Source organism: Lontra canadensis, unplaced genomic scaffold (assembly GCF_010015895.1).
Source record: "Lontra canadensis isolate GAN:19392208 unplaced genomic scaffold, GSC_riverotter_1.0 scaffold161, whole genome shotgun sequence".
Lineage (NCBI taxonomy): Eukaryota > Metazoa > Chordata > Mammalia > Carnivora > Mustelidae > Lontra > Lontra canadensis.
In genome coordinates, this window is record NW_022631155.1 from 750,080 (window position 1) to 772,778 (window position 22,699).

The window sequence follows — 22,699 nt, forward strand, 5'->3', positions numbered from 1 at the left end:
GATCTCAACAGTCCTGCTGACTCCTGAATGCAGTTTGGTTGGACACCAAAAAAAAATTGTAGAAAGGAGTCATAATATGTCACCTAAGGAGACCACTTCTAATAGTCATGGCTCAATAGAATGAAACTGTTTAAGATGGCAGTCCCAGCCACAGAAGCCCAAATTAAAGCCACAGATGGCACCAAATCAGACTCTCCCTGCCCACTCCCTAAACAAAGCTCCTAAGGGGTCTATCATTAGCCACTGGTTGTATTTGCGCCTATCTTTCCCCTCCTCATCCCCCGCTTCTCTGCCATTGCTGGGATAATGCATGCCAGTCCCATTATTTCTAAGAGTATGTCTGTAGGCAATTTCATGACTAGAAGAGTGTAGTGTTGTGGATATGTGGGGATGGGGGGTGGTGGGGTGGGTGGGGCTGTTAATGATCATCTAAAGGAGTTTAGAATGAAAGCCTGACCTTTGCCTTTCTGTAGAAATTGTGTTTCCAAATGCTTTGGTGCAATGTTTAGTGGCTGTTTATTAAACTTCTGAATTGTACTCAGACTGGAGAGCTTTTATTTTAAATTTAGATTTATTTATTTATTTATTTAAGAAAGAGTGTGCACAAGCCTGGGGAGGGACAGAGGAAGAGGGAAAATATCTTAAGCAGACTCTCTGCAGAGCCTTGATGTGGGATGTGGGGATTGATCCCATGACCCTGAGACCATGACTTGAACCAAAATCAAGAGTTGGACACTAAACTGAGCCATTGAAGGACCGCAAGAGGCTTTTTTTGGGGGGGGGTTACTCATCTTTCACTCCCACTCTTAAGTCACCCTTGCTTTCTACTTCTTAACACTATTGAAATAAGCTGGAAAAAGGGTATCCCCAGAGCGAGAGACCTATTACAGTTGAACCAAAATTGAACCCATGTGAAAACATAGCTTTGATTGACTCAAGGGTCTCATTACCTAATAAGAGAGGAAAACGCCTGCATTGTTTCCTCTGCTGAATTCTTCCACTCCCAGGAAACAGGGAAACTAATTCTCATTGCAATTCAACATCTCTAGTCTAGTTCTTTCATATTAAATTTAATATGTTCAAAGCAAAACTCTTGACTCCTCAACACATGCAGTTCTTCCCTTGGTCATTCCTTTATCAATTAACAGAAGCAGCAGCATTTGACCAGATGATCAATACAAAAACACAGAAATAAATCTTGACACCTCTCTTTCATCCCCACATTCAGCACATCTGACAATCTTGTGCACTTAGCCTCTAATTTAAATTTCATATTGTACCACCTACTCCTCACTACCATTACCAGCACCCTAGTCCAAGCCTTCATCATGATCTCACGTGGATCACTACAGGGCTAGCCTTTTAAACTGTAAACCAGATCATGTCCCTTGCCTATTTAATACCTTTCAGTGGTATCTGCTACACATAAAATAAAATCCAAAATATAACCTTGGCTTCAAAAGTCTTGCTCAGTCTCCTTACCACAATGCCTGCATCACTTACAATGCATCAGCCATTTCAACAACACATCAAGTACTACTATATCTTAGGGCTTTATGCAGGGTGCTTTCTCAGCCTAGAAATTCGCTTCCCTTCCTGCTTTGACCTGGCTGACTCCTACTCATCCCTCAGTTTGCACATGAAAGGTCATGTCTCTCATGCCTTGTCCTCCATCACAAACCAGCTATGTGCTTGCTTCCACTCCATTCTGCATTGCTTTCACTATCCCAACATTTATCATTGCTATCTCCCACTAGACTAAGCCCTATAAAGAGGAGCTGTCCCTATACACCACTATGTAGAACTAAAACCACAGTCCAAGCTCAGCAAATGCTTATTAAATAAAATAATTTTTGAGCTGGGATTTAAAGGATGTTCAGACTTTGCCAGGCAAAGAAAAGAAGGACATTCAAGACAGATGCACAAAGGCCCAGAAATGCAAAAGACCATAATGAGATATACAGCAAATTTATTTGTCCTAACTGTCTAAGCATTCTACCCATTAGGATGGGTGGTGAATATAGTGGCTCTTGACCCAAGAGGTGATGTGGGGACATAACCTTTCATCTACCTGATAACCTTGCTACATGCCATCATCTTGCTGACCTATGATCTCAGAAGGTTGGCTTCTATAAACCCAGAAAGCTGATTGCAGTACATGTGAGCTACTTTGGGGGAAATCCATTTGCTGGCCCCTAGAGTTGATGACTCCATTCTAGGTCAACTTCTTACAGACCCAGGATCTTAGAGTTTCTCATGCTTACAGCCATTCAGCCTTGCTACACAACAGCACATTTACACTATCCCAAAGCCCACAGACCTTTTTTCAGATCATTTGTTTCAAATTAAATGAACAGAAGTCCATGAAAGATAATAATAACACTGCTAGGTCACACTGCAGACCACTATATTTTATCATGTTCTTAGAACAACCCTGTAAACTGCACTAGACTGGAGGCTTAGGACTCTGCATTCCAGCACATGTAGTTTTGTGCCTATTAGTGTCAAGTTGGGCAAGGGCTCTAGGATCTTTATACACTTCAAGCTGGAAACCCTTTCTGAAACACAGACCTAGCCAATAATAATGCCAGCCCCATCCCTGTCTCTTGATGGGAAAACTAGGAAAGCTTAATAAATGTTTACTCGCAAAGTAGAAAGCTAGTGAGACCCTAGTAGAAATTGTATTAGCCAGCTAAATCCAAGATCTTATTCATTACTAAACCCCCTCTGTGCTGATGTGAGGACTAGCTGACTCTGAAACTGTCTAATTTTCTCAAGCTACATTCATGCTGTGCTGGTCTCCTATGATGAGTTACAATCAACTTTTCCTGGCTTCTATGACACTAGAAGGCCTTTCCCAGGTTAAGGTCAGTGAGAGATGGTACCCAAGGCTGGTGCTCAGGTTAATGATATCTCAGCTGGGAATTTGTTCTACACACTTTGGCTTTAGGTCACAAACATACCAAAATCCCCTTGAAAGAGCCATGATGACAGATGCAGCACAGTCTGAACCTTGCGGAGATGGCTGCTGCCTCTTAAAAGTATTAATATATGGCCATATGAGAGGCTTTGATCCAGATTAGTCTCTGTCCAAACCCATGAGAAGAATGAGATATCAACATGGTCATGTGGAAAGCTGGTGGTTGTTTGAACAAGTATGAATGGTAAAAAGACACAGGAACTGGGAGGCAAGAATAATGAGTTCCTATCTGGGTTATACAATGATTTCACTTGTAGGACCTTGGGGAGTCAGTTAACCTCAATGTAACATGAATATAATACGAAAACTTCCAGGGAACACTAGGGATGAATGAGCTACTATACATGGAAGATCATCGGAATTGTTAGTTGCTGCTCATATGTAGGGAATAAATACAATCCAAACACTGTTGAGAGTGATGTCACCAAAATGGTGACATAGAACTCATTTCTGATTTTTCTCCCCCTCAAAAGAAGAACAAATAACTATTCACAGACAAGACACCACTGAGAGAACCCTAGGACATGGGACTAAAGCTAAAGCCCCACCCCACTGTACCACGGAAGCCAAGACAGAGTACATTAGAAGGGCAAGAGAAGCAGCTACATGTTGACTGCACATTGCCCCTCCTCCAGGACAGTTCATCACCACACAAGGAGGTCCCACCAGAGCCTCTGGTTCTTTCGGTAGGAAAAGAGAACCCAGGGAGGACAACCAGCCTTCCCCAGCTTTGTGGAAGACCCTACTCTAGTCTCACACCATGAGGACTGTAGGAGAATTTGCATGAACCAACCATGGGAATCTGATTGTGAGGGAGAAAAAGGAGGGGCTTGTAATAACCAGCAGACTGAGTTTGTACCTGCAGTGCCCAAACAGTAATCTCAACTAGTGACTCTGCTCATCTACAGCACCAAGTTGGGGACATAGTCTGACCTGGGAACTCAGTGAGGTGCAGATCCACCTGATTTGGATCCTTAAATGAGGAGTTTTTCTGGACCTCGTGCTCAGTTTAGCCACACCCTGGCAAGGTGCTGAGTTATTACCCCCCTCACCCACCCATGTAAAGTGCTTTCTAGTCCCATGTGATCAGAAGGACTAGTGAGAACTCCTGGAAGCTGTGCAGCCCAGTGGTGCTTGAGCCGAGAGGTGAGCAGGCAGAGTAGGTCACCCTCAGAGCAGGCATGGAGGATTCCTCTGCTATGCATGGGCAGTGGGATTACATCATAGAATTGGCTGAGGGTAGCTCCCAGCCTCTTCCAAACAGAGAGCCTTTCTGGGAAATTGACAGTAGCCTAAAGCAGTCCCTCCCCTCTCTAACCCAGGTAAGGGAGCTGAGACATAACCCTACCTGCTGTAGAGAGTTTCATTTGACCAGAAGGGCTGTTAAAAACACCTGAAAACTGTGCAACCCAGCAGTTCTCAAGCTGAGAGAAGGGAAGACAGAGATCATAGTTTGCAGAGCAAAGCCAGAGGTCCTATTCAGCCAGGGAATTTGGGGTGTGGGTAGGCTTGAGTTCAGGCAACAAATAAAAGGCTCTACTGGTATTAGAGCTGCTTCTCCCACTGCACTTATGAAGGGAAACTAATTTGTAGTTTATTGCTTATTTTGCTTATTGCTGAACAGCCTTTAGCCTGCCTGATTGGGGAAGCTTACCAGAGCATAGAAGGTGCATAGCCTATTCAACAACCCTACAGACAGTGACACTTGAACAGAAAGAACAGCCCATGGCTTTCCCTATCTACAGAGCAAAACCAGTGTCCTTACATGACCAAGATATTCAGTGCACACCCTGGTCTGATTTGGGTCCCCAAACAATGAGACATGCAGGTCTGGGTCCTATCCTGTTGCCCCACCAGGTCAGGAAGGACACTACCCAAGGACACTACCAGCAGATAAATCCAGAAACTGAATCCAAGCTATCTAGCAAAGAACTATGTCTGCCAAAGCAAACCTACAAAGTCCAAAGAAGGGACCACTTATGCAAATGTACAGATTCAATATAAAGCATCAAGGGTCATGAAAAATCAGGTAAATATGACAGTACCAAAAAAACTAGTAAATCTTCAATAACCTTAAAAATATAGAGATCTGTAAAATGTCACAGAAAAACATTTAATCTTTTAAGGAATTTTAGTGTGGGGCACTTGGGTGGCATGGTCATTTGAACATCTGACTCTTGGTTTTGGCTCAGGTCATGATCTCAGGGTTGTGAGATGGAGACCTCAATGGGTGTGGATCCTGCCTGGGGTCTCTCCCTTTCCCTCTGCCCTTCCCTTCTACTCACTCTTGCTCTTGCTCTTTCTCCCTTTCTAAAAAGAAAAAAGTAAGAATGAAATCTTGCCATTTGCAATGACATGGATGGAGTTAAATAGTACAATGTTAGCAAAATAAGTCAGTCAGAGAAAGACAAATACCATATGATTTTACTCATATGTGGAATTTAAGAATGAAAAAAAATGAACAAAGGAGAATGAAAGAGAGAGGCAAATGAAGAAACAGACTCTTAACTATAGAGGAAAAAAAAAAAACAATAGTTACCAGAAGTGAGGTTCATGGGGAGATGGGTTAAATAGCTGATGGGAATTAAGGAGTGCACTTGTGATGAGCACCAAGTGCTGTATGGAAGTGTTAAATCAATATATTGTACTACCGTAATGAATATTACACTGTATGTTAACTAGAATTTAAATTAAAACTTAAAAAATAAATAAAATTGAGGACAGGAAAACAATAAATAATATTAACCAAACTTTGAGTTGGTTCTTAAAATATCAGATTGACAAACCTTTAGCTAAACTAACTGAGATAAAAAGAGAGAAGACCCAAATCACCAGAATTATATATGAACAACGAAAGATTACAACTGATACTATATAAATGCATCAGATCCTAATAGCAGAGTATAAACAACTATGCACCAAAAATCTGGACAGCCTAAAGGAAATAGAAAATTCTTAGAAACATACAACCTACTGAATACATACTGGAACACACAAAGACTGAGTCAGGAAGAAACAGAAATTATTAATATACTAATTATTGGTAAGGAGATTGATTCAGTAATCAAAACTCTTCAATGAAGATAAGCCCAGGACCAAATGGCTTCACTGGTGAATTCCTCAGACATTTAAAAATTAATGCCAACCTTTCTCAAACTCTTCCAAAAAATCAAAGAGGAGGAAACACTCCCAAACTTATTTTATGAGGCCAGCATTACCTGATACCAAAGCCATGAAATGACACTACTAGAAAACTATGGATCAATATCCCTGATGAATATGGATATAAAAATTCTCAATAAAATACTAGAAAAATAAATTCAACAATACAGTAAAAGGATCATTCACCATGATCGGATGGAATTTATACTTAGGATACAAGGACATTTCAACATACACAAATCAATCAATGTAACACAGACATTAATGAAATGAAAGAAAAAATCATATTATCATCTGAGATGTAGAAAGAGCATTTGACAAAATTTATCAGCCCCTCCTGATAAAAACTCTTAACCAGTTGGGTATAGAAAGAACACATATCAATATAATAAAGGCCATAAATGATAAGCATCACAGCCAACATCATACTCAATAGTGAAAAGTTGAAAGTTTTTCCTCTAAGATCAGGAAAGAAGGGTCACACTCTGACCACTTCTATTCAACATAGTATGGTAGTCCTTGCCAGAGGAATCAGACAAGAGAAAAATACAAGGCATCAGAATTGAAAAGGAAGAAGTAAAACTGATTCAATTTGCAAATGGCATGACTTTATATATAGAAAATCCTACTCTAGAAAAAATGCTGGATCTAATTAATTCAGTAAAGTAGCAGGATATAAAATTAACATGCAAAGTGAGTAATGCTTCTATACACTAACTGGATTATCTGAGAAAGAAATATAAAAATGACCCCATTTAAAATAGCACCAAAAATAATAAAATACTGAGGTATAAACTTAACCAAGGAGGTGAAAGATCACTATTCTGAAAACTATAAGACCTATGAAAGAAATCAAAGACATAAATAAATGCAAAGGTATCCCATGTTCATGGATTGTAAGAATTAATACTTTTAAAATCTTATACTACCAAAAGGATTGATAGATTCAATACAATCATTATTAATACTCTAATGGGATTTTTAACAAAACTAGAAAAAAGAATCCTAAAATTTATGTGTAACCACAAAAGACACTGAATAACTGAAGCAAGCCTGAGAAAGAGCAAAGTGGGAGTCATGACATTTTTTGATTTCCAGGTATACTATAAAGCTACAGTAATCAAAACAGTACAGTACTGGCATAAACAAACAAACAAAAAATAGACCAATGGAAAAGAATTAAGAAATAAAACCAAGCATCTACAATCAATATTTGAGAAGGGAGCCAAGAATACTTTCTCGAGGAAAGTCAGTCTCTTCAATAGAGTGTGGGAAAATTGGATATTTACATGTAAAAGAATGAAACAATACTGCTGTCTTACATAACTCACAAAAATTAACTCAAAATGGATTAAAGATTTAAATGTAAGACCTGAAACATGGAACACCTAGAAGAAAATATAGGAAAAAAACTCCTTGACATGGGTCCTGGTAATTCTTGTGATATGACACCAAAGAAAGCAAAATCCACACAACCAAAAATAAAGAAGGGCAACTACATCAAACCAAAAATCTTCCACACAGCAAAAGACACCATCAACAAAGTGAAAAGACAACCTATGGACCTGTAAAAAACTTTTGCAAACCATATACCTGATAAGGGGTTAATATCCAAACAATAAAAAATTCATACAAGTCAAGAGCAAAATAATAATTATCCAATTTAAAAGTGGGCAAAAGGCACCTGGGTGGTTCAGTCGGTTAAATGTCTGACTCTTGATTTTGGCTCAGGTCATGATCTCAGGGTCATGAGATCAACTCCCACCTCTGGCTCCACACTTAGTGGGGAATCTGCTCAAGATTCTCTCTCCCTTCTCTCTTTGCCCCTCCCCCTGCACCTCTGTATCTCTCTCTTAAATAAATAATTAATTTTCTAAAAAACAGGCAAAGGACTTGAGTAGACATTTTTCCAAAGAAGATATATGAATGGCTAACAAGTACATGAAAAACATCTCTTCGTTACTCATTATTGGGGAATGCAAACCAAAACCACAATGATATTCACGTCATACCTGTTAGAATACTTATCATCAAAAAGACAAGAGACAGGAAAATGACAGAGTAAGGGGATCCTGGTCTCACCTCATCCCACAGACACATCTAACAGCTACATCTGTACAACAAATTATTTAAATGACCTGAAGACTGCTAAACAGACTCCACAGTTAATACTAGAGTAGAAGCCACATCAAAAAGGGTAGGAGAAGCAAAGAAACAGTTGGGAGCCAAAGCCCCCATAAGCCTAATCACAAATGAGAGGGACACCACAAGCATTGAGAAATAAGGGGATTAAACCGACAACAGGCACCCCAGGCTTAGGAAACCCACACAGGGAAGACAAGCTCCCATAACATTTGGCTTTGAAAACCAATTGAGCTTAACTTTGTGAGTTTTTACAATCAGTGGAGATTAACTCTGGGTAACTTAAAAACAGTGGCTTTAGCTCCACAAGAGCTGGAAGGTGATAAGAAACTAAGTCCCCACCCTCAAAGAGCCAGCGTAACAAATAACCTGGCTGAGACACAGAATAGAAGCAGCAGTTTGAAATATATCTGGAATATATATCAAGGAAATTTATTTACTAATTTCAGAATATATTCTGGAGGGGCAGAAATCTTTAGGTGAATTCTTGAAGAACAAAGGTGCTGGCATGTACCATTTTTCTCCCCACCCCCAGCCTAGATAGCCACACACATGCAGAAATCAGTAGAAATACTCTCTGCCTATCTTGTTAGCACTGTGTTCCCTACCCCCCAATTCCCCTGTGGATCTGCCCTATCCAACTTGTCCCACTTACCAGGCATCCCTCCAAAGTGACTCCTTCCCTGATATACCCTACAAGCAACTCTGGCAGGGACCAGGGAATGGCAACATTCCAGAGACTCCTGCCCTAGGGAGAGGGGAAAAAAACACATACCAGTGCACCCACAGTCGCAATTGCCAAACTTTATAGTTGGCAGCACAAAGGCAACATCCTGCTGATCAGTGCGACTACAGCCTTACAGATGGACTAGGGATAGGCACCTTGTCTGACTGACAGCCTTCCCACCAATGAAAGCCTCTCAGAGGGCAGCACAGGGAAAGTGCCCTGCAGTTCAGTATACTACAGCCCAAACATATGAACTGGGGTTAGGAATCTGGTCTCACTATTGGTCATGCCAACCAACAAGAGCCTCTCTAGAGTAGCACAGGGATAGAACACTCCAATTTGGCACAATTGCAGATGGGTTGAAGGTAGGCATCTGGTCTGATTGCTGTCACCACCCAACTACAAGCCTGTGGTGGCCCCAGACAGATCTCTTAAGAGCACATGGACCAAACACTGCCCAGATTGCCCACAGCAGTCAAAGTAGGCCATTGCAGCCAGCTGGACTGGAGGAAAATGTAGCTCAGTAGCAGTAGTAGAATGCATGGAGACTACATAAGGAGATAGCCCTGGAGAGCCTGGTTCTGGTGAACAAGGGGTATTATACTACAGGGCACCACAGAACTTCTTCAGAAGGCCACCTCTTTTCTTTCTTTTCTTTTCCTCTCACTTTCTTTTCTTTCTTTCTTTCTTTCTTTCTTTCTTTCTTTCTTTCTTTCTCTCTCTTTCTTTCATACTTCCTTTCCTTCCTCCCTTCCTCTCCTCCTTCCCTCCCATTCTTTAATTCTTTTCTTTCTTTCTTTCTTTCATTTTTACTATTTTAAAGATCAGGAGACATAGCTGATTTCCCTAATACATAGAGAATTAAGAAAAATGAAGAGACAAGGAAATATATTCTAATGAAAGAACAGGCCAAAACTATAACAAAATAACTCAATGAAATGGAGATAAACAATATTCCTGATAAAGAATTCAAAGTAATGTCCATAAAGATACTCACTGGACCTGAGAAAAGATTGGTGGATCTCAGTGAGATCTCCAAAAAAGAGATAGAAAATATAATAAAGGACCAGTCCAAGAAGAAGAACTCAATAACTGAAATAAAAATACACTAGAGGACATCAATAGCAAATTAAAGGATGCAGAACAGATCAGTGATCTGAAAAACAGAGCAATGAAAATCAATCAAGCTGATCAGCAAAAAGAAAAAAAAAGAATAAAATGAGACTAAGTTAAGGGAACATCATTAAGCATAATAACATTCACATTATGAGGATACTGAAAGCATAGAGAGAGAAGGGGGCAGAAAACTTACTTAAAGAAATAATAACTGAAAAAGTCTGTAATCTGTTGAAAACACACATTTGGATTCAGGAAGCATAGAGAGCCCTCAACAAATTAATCCAAGAATTATATGTCTTGGCCCACACCAAGACATATAATAACAAAAATGGCAGCCACTCTGGAAAACAGTATGAAGGTTCCTCAAAAAGTTAAAAATGGAATTACCCTATGATCCAGCAATTGCACTATTAGGTATTTACTCAAAGGATACAAAAATAGTGATTCAAAGAGACCCATACACCCTGATGTTTATAGTATCATTTTCAACAATAGCTAAATTATGAAAAAAGCCCAAATATCTATTGACTGATGAATGGATAAAGAAGAGGTGATACATATCTACAATGGAATATTACTCAGTCATCAAAAGAATGAAATCTTGCCTTTTGCAATGACATGGATGAAGCCAGAGTGTATTATGATAACCAAAACAAGTCAGAAAAAGACAAATATATGATTTCATTCATATATGGAATTTAAGTAATGAAACAGATGAACATAAGGGAAAGAGAATAAACAGAGGGAGGCAAACTATAAGAGATTCTTAACTAAAAAGAGCAAACTGAGGGTTGATGGAGGGAGGTGGGTAAGGATGGACTAAATGGGTGATAGGTATTAAGGAGAGCACATGGTGCGATGAGCACTGGATGTTATATATAAGTACTGAATTACAAAATTCTACTCCTGACACCAATAGTATACTATATGTTAACTAACTAGAATTTAAATAAAAACTTTAAACAAGAACGAATAAAATTTTAAAAAATAATTAAAATGACAAAAAGTAGTGACAAAGAGAGATTTTTAAAGGCAATAGAAGAAAACCTTTTTATAGAAGGGAGACTCCATAAGGATATCAGCTGATCTCTCAGCATAAATTTTGCAGGCTAGAAGAAAGTGGCATGATATATTCAAAGTGCTGGAAGAAAAAGAAAATTGCAGCCAAGATTACTCTACCCAGCATATCTATCATTCAGAACAGAAGAGATAGTTTCCTAAAGAAATAAAAAAGTTCCACTAAAACACCCATCTAAGAAACTTTAAAGGGAAATCAATGAGTGGAAATAAAAGCCATAATCAGGAGAAAGAAAATTAGGAAAGGAAAAAGTTTCACAGGTAAAGGCAAACATATAATAAAGGTAATAATAATAGATTAATTACCTATAAACCAGCAGGAAGGTTAAAATTCAAAAGCAGTAAAATCAATTACATCAGGCAAGGGATTCACAAAATAAAAGGATATAAAATACTATGACTTCATATGCATAAAATCTGTATGTGGGACATAAATATTTAGTGCTTTTAGAATGGTTTCAAACTTAAGTGACTATCAACTAATACAGACCACTATAGGCATAAGATGTTATGATTTAAATTTAAAAACTTATCATAGATACACATTCAAAATTTAAAAGCCTATCATAGATACACACAAAAAAGAAAACGGAACTCAAGTGTAACATTAAAGGAAGACATCAAACCACAAGGAAAGTGAGCAAGAAAAGAAAGGAATAGAGAACTACAAAACCAACCATAAAACAAATAACAAAATGGCAATAAGTACATACCTATCATTAATTACTTTAAATGTATGTGGAAGAAATGTTCCAATCAAAAGACATAGGGTAACAAAATGGATCAAAGCAAGACCCATTTATATGGTACCTGTAAGAGATTCACTCAGACCTAAAGACACGTGGAGATTGAAAGCAAAGGGACAGACCTTTGTCATGCAAATGAAAGTGGAAAGAAAGCTGGGGTAGCAATAACATATTGGACAAAACAGACTTTTAAACAAAATGCCTTTTATTTATTTATTTATTTATTTATTTTTAATTTTCAGCATAACAGTATTCCTTGTTTTTGCACCACACCCAGTGCTCCATGCAATCCGTGCCCTCCCTAATACCCACCACCTGGTTCCCCCAAACCTCCCACCCCCCGCCCCTTCAAAACCCACAGGTTGTTTTTCAGAGTCCATAGTCTCTCATGGGTCACCTCCCCTTCCAATTTCCCTCAACTCCATTCCCCTATCCATCTCCCCTTGTCCTCCATGTTATTTGTTATGCTCCACAAATAAGTGAAACCATATGATAACTGACTCTCTCTGCTTGACTTATTTCACTCAGCATAATCTCTTCCAGTCCCGTCCATGTTGCTACAAAAGTAGGGCATTCATCCTTTCTGAAGGAGGCATAATACTCCATAGTGTATATGGACCACATCTTCCTTATCCATTCATCTATTGATGGGCATCTTGGTTCTTTCCACAGTTTGGCGACTGTGGCCACTGCTGCTATAAACATTGGGGTACAGATGGCCTTTCTTTTCACTACATCTGTATCTTTGGGGTAAATACCCAGTAGTGCAATTGCAGGGTCCTAGGGAAGCTCTATTTTTAATTTCTTAAGGAATCTCCACACTGTTCTCCAAAGTGGCTGCACCAACTTACATTCCCACCAACAGTGTAAGAGAGGGTTCCCCTTTCTCCACATCCCCTCCAACACATGTTGTTTCCTGTCTTACTAATTTTGGCCATTCTAAGTGGTGTAAGGTGGTATCTCAATGTGGTTTTAATTTGAATCTCCCTGATGGCTAGTGATGATGAACATTTTTTCATGTGTCTGATAGCCATTTGTATGTCTTCATTGGAGAAGTGTCTGTTCATATCTTCTGCTCATTTTTTGATATGATTATCTGTTTTGTGTGTGTTGAGTTTGAGGAGTTCTTTATAGATCCTGGATATCAGCCTTTTTTCTGTACTGTCATTTGCAAATATTTTCTTCCATTCTGTGGGTTGCCTCTTTGTTTTGTTGACTGTTTCCTTTGCTGTGCAGAAGCTTTTGATTTCGATGAAGTCCCAAAAGTTCATTTTTGCTTTTGTTTCCTTTGCCTTTGGAGACATATCTTGAAAGAAGTTGCAGTGGCTGATATGAAGAGGTTACTGCCTATGTTCTCCTCTAGGATTCTGATGGATTCCTGTCACATGTTGAGATCTTTTATCCATTTTGAGTTTATCTTTGTGTACGGTGTAAGAGAATGGTCGAATTTCATTCTTCTACATATAGCTGTCCAGTTTTCCCAGCACCATTTATTGAAGTATACATTTCCACTGTATACTTTTTCCTGTTTTGTTGAAGATTATTTGACCATAGAGTTGAGGATCCATATCTGGGCTCTCTACTCTGTTCCACTGGTCTATGTGTTTTTATGCCAGTACAATGCTGTCTCGGTGAACACAGCTTTGTAGTAAAGCTTGAAATCAGGTAATGTGATGTCGCCAGTTTTATTTTTGTTTTTCAACATTTCCTTAGTGATTCGGGGTCTCTTCTGATTCCATACAAATTTTAGGATTATTTGCTCCAGCTCTTTGAAAAATACCGGTTGAATTTTGATCGGAATGACATTAAAAGTATAGAGTGCTCTAGGCAGCATACACATTTTAACAATGTTTATTCTTCCAATCCAAGAGCAGTGGCTTTCTTATACACTAACAATGAAAATACAGAAAGGGAAATTAGAGAATCGATTCCATTTACTATAGCACCAAGAACCATAAGATACCTGGGAATAAACCTGACCAAAGAGGTAAAGGATCTGTACTGGAGGAACTACAGAACACTCATGAAAGAAATTGAAGAAGACACAAAAAGATGGTAGACCATTCCATGCTCTAGGATAAAAGACTCTTAACTAGGCTGAGTTACTCAGGGAAGGCCTCCCTTGAAAAACTGTTACTTGACTTGTGACTGGGACTAAATTAGTCTGTCCTTATCCAAAATGGAGCAAAGATAAAGGGGAACGGCAGAGAAAGAAGTGATCAAGCAGAAGAAATATGATGTATAAAGATTACAGCCTCTGAGAGAGCATGAAGATTTCAAGAAATTTAAAGTGGTTAATTATGGCTAAAGGGTAGACTACAAGGGGAAGAAGGATATTGTATGAGGCTAGAGAGGGAGGCAGAGGCTAGGTCATGTGTAAAGGACTCTACAAGGGTAGAGCAAGGCTTTTAGACTTTATCCTCAAAGCCAAAGACACTAATGTTAAACAGGATGTTAAATAAGAGGGTGTAAGGGCGATGGTAGTGGGTGGAGTGGCAAGAAAATTACTGGGTTTGGCGTGTGTTAGACAAGATTCTCAAGCACCAGTGGAAGAATGGAATGACAAGGCAAGTGCAGATACAGTAAATCCAGGACAATCATCTGCTTATGAGATGATGGGTCCTGAATTATAGTAGGGGAAACAGAAGTGGAGAAGAAGGGAGGACCTGAGAGAGATTTAGGAGCTGAAATCAGTAATACATTAATACACAAAAACTAACTTGATTTGGGGCCTGAAGAAGAGGAGGCATCAAAGATGACAATTAGGCAGGCATATGATTTGAGTGACTTATAGGTGACATTTATGGATATGGGAAAGACTGGAAGATCAAGTTTGAGTGGAAAATGAGAAGTTCAGTGCTGGATATACAAAGATGAGCATGTCTGTGGAGAATGTTTGGTGGAGGTGTCCTGGAGGCAATAGGATACCAAAGTCTGGAGCTCAAGAGAGCATTCAGAGATAAAGGTTTTGTCAATGTAGTAAAGATCGTAATTAAAACCTTAGGATCTCCTGAGGTCCTCTGCCTCCACTCTACACACGAAGCTATGAGAAGAAGAAGAGTGGAAGAAGAGAATGTGACCCAGATGAAGCTCAAAGAGGAGGGGTAGTACTTAATGGGTGGATCTAGGACTAGCAGCCATTGACAGAGACTGAGAATAGGTAGGCAAACAAGTATGGGAGAGACTAAGAGGAGGTGGTGTTATGGTCAGAAGCAGAGGGAAGGAAGAGAGTGTTTTCAGAAAGATGGCGGGGGGGTTGGGCATGTCCAGTGCTGTCATCTGCTGCTGCTGACTTCAGGAAGAACAAGGACTGAAAAATCTCCTTTGGATTTATGGACAGAGAAGTCTTTGGTGAAGTTTGCAAGACCACTTTCTGTGGGATGACAGGAACAGAAGCTACATTGCAGATATATTACCTTACATGGTAAAAGGGAATGAAGGGTGTTAATCAATCAGCTGACCTTCAAAGAGGAAGATGATCCTAGATTTTCTGGGTGGGCCCAATGTAATCATAGGAGTCCTTAAAAATGGAATAGGGTAGCCAAACAGCAAACTAGAAAGATGCAACCTGAGAAGGACTCAGCCCAACATTGCTGGTTTGGAAGATGGAGGAAGGGGACCAGGAGTCGAAGAATACAGGCAGATTCTGGAAGTAGAAAAAAGCAAGGAAATAGATTCTTCCCTAAATCCTCCAAAGAGATACAGCCCAGTAAGATTCATTTTGGACTTTTGACCTCTAGAATTATAATAAATGTGTATTAAGTCCCTAAGTTTGTGATAATTTGTTTTAATATCCATAGGAAAGAAACACACTTCCCTTCACCTTTCTTTCTTTCTAGGTTTCTAATCATTGGAAAATAACCAAGGCTCACCAGCTGAATGTGAGATTCGGTGCAGGTTTATTAACTTGGGCAAACATTTCAAACCCCCCAATACAAAACTCCTTTTTAAGTTCTGTTGGAAATTCTGACATGAGGCAGCACGAAACCAATTCCACAAATATTTATTGCACATACAGCACTATACTAAGTACTAGGAATATAGCAGAGAACAAAACAGACAAGCCTAAACAGCACTAGCTTAGAGGGAGTTTTCTAGTAACATACAATAGGAATGGGGCATCTGTAGCACAGGTGTCGAATCTTAGCTTTGCACCATCAGAAAAATCCTGTCCTGTGGCATAAAACAAGCACATAGATCAATGGAACAGAATAGAGAACCCAGAAATGGCCCCTCAAATCTATGGTCAACTAATCTTCAACAAAGCAGGAAAGAATATCCAATGGGAAAAAGAAAGACAGTCTCTTCAATAAATGGTGTTGGGAAAATTGGAAAGTCACATGCAGAAGAATGAACTTCGACCATTTTCTCACACCATACACAAATATAAACTCAAAATGTATGAAAGACCTAAATGTAAGACAAGAATCCATCAAAATCCTAGAGAAAAATACAGGCAGCAACATCTTTGACCTTAGTCACAGCAACCTCTTACTAGACACATCTCCAACAACAAGGGAAATAAAAACAAAAATGTACTATTGGGACTACATGAGTAAAAACAAAACAAAACACTTTTGCTTAGCAAAAGGAAATAATCACCAAAACTGAAAAGCAACTTACAGAATGGTAGAAGATATTCACAAATCACATGTCAAATACAGGGCTAGTATCCAAGATCTATAAAGAACTTATCAAACTCAATGCCCAAAAAACAAAACAAAACTAACCCATTCAAGAGATGGGCATGAACAAACATTTCTCCAAAGAAGACATAGAAATGGCCAAAAGTCACATGAAAAAATGCTCAACATCACTGGGCATCAGGGAAATACAAATCAAAACCACAGTGAGATACCCCCTCACACCAGTCAGGATGGTTAAAATTAACAACTCAGGAAACAATAGATGTTGGCAAGGATGCAGAGAAAGGAGAACTCTCTTACATTGTTGGTGGGAATGCAAATGGTACAGCCATCCTGGAAAACAGTACGAATGTTCCTCAAGAAGTTAAAAATAGAGCTACCATATCACCCAGAAACTGCACTACTAGGTATTTATCCAAAGGATAAAAACATAGTGATTTGAAGGGGCACATGCACCCCAGTGTTTACAGCAACAATGTCCAAAATAGCTAAACTATGGAAAGAGCCCAGATATCCATCAATAGATGAATGGATAAAGAAGAGGTTACACACACACACACTGGAATATTACTCACCATCAAAAGAATGAAATCCTGCCATTTGCAATGATATGGGTGGAACTAGAGGGCATCATGCTAAGTGAAACAAGTCAGAAAAAGAAAAATGCCGTATGTTTTTACTCATATGTGGAATTTAAGAAACAAAGCAGATGAACATAGGAGAAGGGGAGGAAAGATAAAATGAGATAAAAACAGAGAGAGAGGAAAACTGTAAGAGACCCTTAATTATAGGAAACAAACTGAGGATTGCTGGAGAGGGGTTGGGTGTGGGGGGGAAATTAAGTGATGGTCATTAAGGAGGGCACTTGATGTAATGAGCACTGGGTGTTATATATAACTGATGAATCACTAAATTCTACCCCTGAAATTAATAATATACTATATGTTAAGTAAAGTGAACTTAAATTTAAAAATTTTTAAAAAGAAAAGTCCTGTCCTAGTCCAGTGATTTTGTCAACAATGTTATTCCATGGGTAAGTAAGGAACACCTTTAAGACAGAGTAGGAAAGGATCAGACTGCCTGGACTTTTTTCTAAAAAATGCTTAATGAAGGATGTTTATGGGTAGGGAGAAGCCACATAAATTGGGGTTTTGACAAATGCCAGGGCAAAAGGGCAAGAAGCCAAAGCATTTAGAATATATGTAAAAACAATGGAGGTAGTTATGGATCTGGAGGTCAGTGATGCCAGGAAGGCAATGTCACGCTGGGAGAAAGTACAGGGACTGATGGTCTGAATGTCCAAGGATCTGCCTGCTCCCTGTGGATGTTCCTGTCCTAGCTCTCTCACACATAATGCTCTGGTTTCTCTAGCTTGGACAGCAGTGTGTTGTTAGTGCTGGTTACCTGGCTGTCTCCCACATGACTGTTTATGTCTAGACTTCTCAGGTCTGTGCAAGTGGTAGGCCCAGAATAGTCACTGTTTCTCCACCTCTGGGAAGAGTGGGGACAGAGAGATGCACAGAGACTACAAGCCACAGTGTAAGAGATAGATAGCTTTGAAGGGAGACAAGGAGGGAGGAAGGAAAGGAGGAAAGAATCATTTTTTACCTCTTCCTCCATTCTTGACCTTTTTGTTCTGTTCACTCTTCTCCTTGAGAGATTGAAAACTAAGTGAATCTTTCTTGAAAGATGTCTTCAGTGAGCGGTCAGGGAGGGAAATCCCAGTAGCTATGTGATTGTGGAAGCGGGGACAGGTACATTTAGGGTTTTGTCTATGAGTCTTTAGGGGCAGCCCCTGAGCTCTGGCTTCTAGGAGGGATGCTCACTTCTTAGGAAATCACTTAGGGCCTCAGATTCCCATTTTACAGTTATATATAATTTTTGTGTAGAATGAATTTTTAAATTGTCTTTTATAGGGTGTAATCAACAAATCAGACCAAGGCTACTACATTCATGATCCTTTTGTCTCTGTGTATCTCACACTTCATGGCTAGCAGAAATTTCATTTTTTCCAGAGGGGTTCAAGTAAGGAAGAGTGTACTCAGGACCAGGGCTAAAGGATGCAATTTGAAACAAGAAAGAATGATGTAGCCTCACCTAGGACCAATGTGGAAACACGTCATCTTGGAAAAAATGTCCCAGTCATTGATGTCAGGAATTTGGTATTCTCTCCCAGGCTATCCACTGAATCTGTCTTTCAAGTAGATTTTATTTAGCTATCAATAATCTAAGGGAATGAGAAAAATGAAAATAGAGGAGGAGGCTTGGGGAGCTAGCAACCGTGAAGACAAAGATCAAAAAGGATTATCTTGTTTTCCTTCACCCTTTCATGGTTGTCTAGTATATAACTTTTCTTCTATTTACAAAACTGGAAGCTCATGATAAAACTTCAGATGAATTTCTCAAAATATGGTTCATTGTCTTTTGTGGTCCTCTTCCCCCACTCTGTGAGATTAACAGGAGGAAAATATTCTATGTTATAAAACATGTGCCATGTCACAGAGGCTTGAAAGAGCAAGTAGCTATTGAGGAATTGTTAGTAGTCAAGTGTTAGCTCAAAGGGAGAGTACTTGGAGGAGTGCAGAGAAAATAAGATAGGGGCACATGATGGAGATATGGATGCAAAGGTATGTAGAAATCTGTTATGCAGAGTTTTATAGTCCAGCATAAGAAATTTGAACTGCATCTGAAGATCAAAGAAAACTCATTGAAGGATGTTAGGAATAGCATGGACAAGTGATATTTAAAAAGCTCTTTTTGCTGCTGACAGAACAAAATGACAAGGAATAAGACCAGTAGCAGGAAGGTCATTAAAGCAGTTTAATTTAAACAATATACGAGGCTCTGGACAAAGGTAATAAAAATGGTAAGTCCAGCTTCTCTAATGCCCCAGCCAAAGACAAATGACAATTTTAAGAAACAGAATGGGTAGGATTTGGTTTGTGATTAAATATAGGTGTGTAGATGAGGAAGGAGTATACTAGCTTGAATATCTAAATAGCTGCCTGTGCCGTTTGTTAATTATGGTTTCGTTTTGAGAGTGAGGGATCTGATGAGTTTAGTTGGGGGGAAATCCAATTAGCTATGTTTAAGAAGAAGTTGGATATTACAGATCTAAGTTTAGGAGAATGACCTAAACCAGAGACATGTATCTGGAAGTCACCATATAAAGGTTATAATTAAATTTAGCAACAAATAAATCCTTGGCAATCTTAGGAAGGTTGCTCTTAATGAAACTGTAGGCAAATTTTAGATGAGATGTAGGGAAGTGCAGATGATCCTGTCTGATGAATTTTTGGAGATTACAAATTTTTCACTGAAGCCAACATGCCTACTGGTAAGATTTTCTCCAGCATCCAGTGTTCATCAAACTAGGTGAATGAGGACAATGGAAAAATGGCTTGTTGTATAAATGAGACATAAAGATATTAAAAAGAGGGAATCCTGGGTGACTCAGTCATGGGGTATCTGCCTTTGGCTCAGGTCATGATCCCAGGATCCTGGGATTGAGCCCCTCATTGGGCTTCCTGCTTGGCAGGAAGCTTGCTTCCCCTCTCCCACTACCCCAGCTCATGTTCCTGCTCTTTCTATCTCTCTCTCACTGTCAAATAAATAAAGTCTTAAAAAAAAACAGTTGGGGGTATTGACAAAACAGTAGGAAATAGAAAGGATTGATGTTTTTAAACAGTTCAAAAAGATGTATTTTAGGAATAGATGAGTCAGGTGTAACAGTAGTTATGGTTAGAAAACTGAATATTTGAATTTACAATGTTACAGTGAATTAATTTAAAGTATAATTAATGGAATGGATAACTGAAGTCTAGTGAAGGAAGAAGCCATTGTTGGTAAGGAGGTCAAGGGTGTTGGATAGATCTTTCACAGGTATATTTTAGTTACCCAGGATATCAGAGCTTGGAGTAGAAAGGAAGACTTTGAGCCCACAGATACAATCTTTAGTTAAGATATTTTGAATCAGTGTTGAAGTGAGGAAAATATAACCAACAAATTCAAGCCCCTATTATATCTTTAGTTCTCAGCCCTAGGCTTGACACAGAGTAAGGTCATGAGTGAGTAAATGAATGAATGAATGAATGAACTAATAATTTGAGAGATTATGGGAGTCCTCCTACAAAAATGTGGGGCCCGGTCAAAATGACTCTTATTTCAGAAACATGTTTAGGCTCAATGGGGTGAAGAGAAAAGCTTTCAGAAATTCCCAAAATCGCCCTAAAAGAAGTTTGTAGAGTCCCCAGGGGTTCATCCCCCATTACCCTTGGAACTGGTCACTAATGCTCTAAACCCTATTTCAAGACCTTACTCAAAGCATCCATAGGAGTACTGATGAGCCTGTCTAAGGAGGCTGAACTCTGAAAAAGAGACACTCACTGTACCATTCAGAAAGCTCCTGCTTCCTGCCCCCCACATTCCACTTAACCTGGATATAACTCAGGGTTTGGGAGTGTTTTCTCTTTTGGGTCCCATCAGAAAAGCTTCTGAGGATGGAGCAGTCCTCCATAGGTCTCATTCTATAGGAAGGTAGGACCTCCTGATCTGAGGAGGCCTTTGACATACCCCAAGTCTTTGTAGCAGAGGCCCTAGTCACTCCAAATCTGAAACATAAAGATTAAATTTCACAGTAAGACAAATTTCTGTTTACTGACTACCTATTATTCTGATGTCATTTTTAGTAAGGGTTATAAACACAAATAATTGCAACAGAATTTTCAAGAATAAATGTTATTGATATGGATTGGAAAAAAAAAAACAATTCCGTTAATGAACAGAAGTTATAATATTCGGCTATGTAGTTTTTTTCTGGTATACTATGTGCAGAATGCAAGGATAATAATTACAACATTAAAGGTAAACAACATGAGGACTGGGCAGAGCAAAGGCTTAGTCATCGTTGTGAAAAGTTTGCTTCCCGTTCAAACTGTCCTTGCCTCCACACAGACTGAAAACAAGTGACTAAAGTCAGTGCACCTCACACTGTCATATACCTGTGGATCCCCTAGAGATCTTGTTAAAATCCAGATTCTGATTCAGAGGATCTAGGGCAGGCCTGAGATGTTGCATTTCCAACAAGCTCACGGGGGTTGCTTCTTGTTGCTGGTTCCTGGTTGTAGCTGGAGTAGAAGCAACTGAACAAGGCACTCAAACCCAACCTTAGGGGCGCCTGGGTGGCTCAGTGGGTTAATCCTTTGCCTTCGGCTCAGGTCATGGTCTCAGGGTCCTGGGATCAAGCCCCGCATCGGGCTCTCTGCTCAGCGGGGATCCTGCTTCCCCCTCTCTCTCTGCTTGCCTCTCTGCCTACTTGTGATCTCTCTCTCTCCCTCTCTGTGTCAAATAAATAAGTAAAATTAAAAAAAATATATAAACAAAACAAAACAAGAACCCCAACCTTAAATGGGCCAGGCCAGAACAACTGCCTAGTGCTTGAGGGAAAATGCCCAGGTGGGAGTGCCATCCTTTGGCATCAGGTAAACAAAAATGGTCATAATAATGATCACAGTACTAGGCTCACAACTGGGCCTGATCTAAAACATCGATCTTCCTTTATGGAGTTCTGGACAAGCAAGGCAGATACATGAGTCAGGTGGGTGAAGATGGAAGTAACAGCTCTGTGACTGGTAAAGATTGGATGAGAGGTCTTGGTTTATGTGGATGGTCACCATGGACTTGCCAATCTCTCTAATTCTGCAGATAGGCCAATCCAGGCATTAGCACAGCTGGTCAATCCCCTGATTTCTCCTGAGGGCTAGGCCTCTTTCTGACTGGCAGAGAGCAGATCATAATATCTTACCTGCATCCTGAAATGGAAATGGAGGAGGAGGCTGCTTAGGAGGGAGGACATTATAAAGATTTTTCCATGCTTATCTTCCCCCTGAAGTATGCACATTCATATACCTATGCATGCATTAAACAGCAACTTTTCTGAGAATAAGGACTTAATCTGCTTTATTCACCACAGTAGTTCCAACTAGAATATTGCCAAATGCCTAGTAAATGCTCAAAAAATATTTGGTGAAAGACTAAACTTTCATATAACTCTATGAGGTAGATATACTTGTCCCCATTTTTCTCTTTCTCTTTTTTTAAA